Below are 1757 nucleotides of genomic sequence, written 5' to 3' on the forward strand. Positions count from 1 at the left end.
GAAAGCCATTGTTGAAGGAATGACATGAGGGAAGATATAGAGGAAGGAGAACATGGAAGAGACACAGTTTTTATTTTTACAATTAATGTGGTGAAGATACATATAGCGTAGAAAATAAGCCTGGAAAGACCACAGATAGCTGATTGGAGATCACAAGTGCCATGCTGGTTTGGATTCTATTCAGCTGCAGCAGAACACCATGAATGACAGGATTGGTGTTGGCCATAAAGACCAGAGCAGAGAGAGACCAGAGCTGGGGAGCTGGGCTAAGAAGCTATAAGGAGTCCTTGAGAGAGATGGTGTTGTTGCTGAGGAAAGTGGGGATGGAGAAAAGAAGATGAATAAAAATGACAGTGCATACGTGGGTGGGTAGTTCTTGGGACCCAAATGGACATAACAGAGAATGAAAAGCATGAAGTGATGAAATTCTGAAGCTTCCAGTTTAGAAGGTTCTGAAAGTGGTAATTCTACTGTCCAGTGTAGAGGACCCAGGAGCGAGAGAGCAAATATTTTGATTTTGAACATTCTGAATTTGAAGTTTTGATGTTTATATCCATGGAAATTTCCAGACACTATATGGAAATACAGGGTGGAAGCTCAAGAGAGAACTAGAAAATGGGTTGTAGGAGTGTGAGTGTAAACTGATCAGAGAAGAGAACCAAGGCATGGCTGAGAGAAGACTCCAATTTCGGGGCTGAACATAGAAGAAAATAAGTAATTATGGGAAATAAGAGTAGAAATAATGCACCTAGATGGAAAAAGAGAGTGATACTAAAGATGTTTAAGAAAAGCTTGTAGACCTGCCATGGCTTGCTTGCTTTTGGCCTGACTGAATAAGCAGGCTCTGGTAACCAAGGAAACCGTTTGACTCCCAGAATCAACAATAGGATGGAGCCTTACTGTCTAGGATAAGATGGGGTTGGCTATTCATCCCAAGGCCCTTTCTTCCTGCTTGTTGACCTGTAAGCTGGCCTCCCCCAGCTCTCTTATCTTCAACTTGTAGGGAACACACTCAAGCTAAGAGAAAAACCACTTCTCTCTTCTCCAGACACCTTCTACAGTTTCTGTTATCTCTTATCAGCTGCCACAGTCCAAGGCTGTGATTCTAGACAGCAATAGGCTTGGAGCAAACCCTGGGGTTATCCAAACAACCAATGAGCAAAGAGAAATAGCTCTCAAATGATAATACAGAAAACATTAACAACTTAAACTAGACTCCCTGGCCACCCTAGGACTATACTGATTGATCCCACTTTATATTTTTATATTCCTGATCACTAGCCTTGAATGGGCATTCCTACCACACATGCCTAGTTTATTCCCTCTCCTATCCAACCTAATGGCTAGTCAGTGTCTTTTCCTCTACCCTGACATCGCCTACTCCCCTGACTTTCCCATCATTACCTGAACTCTGCATTTCTTTGGTTACATTGAATTGAACTTTCAACTCTTTACCAAAATCCAGACCCTCCACCTGGATCCCTGATACTCTAATTTCTTCAGTCACTTTGTTTCTGTTGATATTTCCACTCTAATGAGCATGTCCATCAGCACAGACACACACACTCTGCCTGCCAGTAACTTTTCATAGCTTCAGCTCCACAGATGGGAATAAGCATACTATATCTATTTCCTAATAGATTCCTCCACACGTTGTATCTGACTCCACTCCTCCCTTCTCCTCCTCAAATCACTCTTCTTTCACATTATTATCATTTATATATTAAATTCCCCCCAAAGCTCATGAGTGAGAATTG

Source organism: Urocitellus parryii, chromosome 1 (genome assembly GCF_045843805.1).
Source record: "Urocitellus parryii isolate mUroPar1 chromosome 1, mUroPar1.hap1, whole genome shotgun sequence".
In the NCBI taxonomy this organism is placed as follows: Eukaryota; Metazoa; Chordata; class Mammalia; order Rodentia; family Sciuridae; genus Urocitellus; species Urocitellus parryii.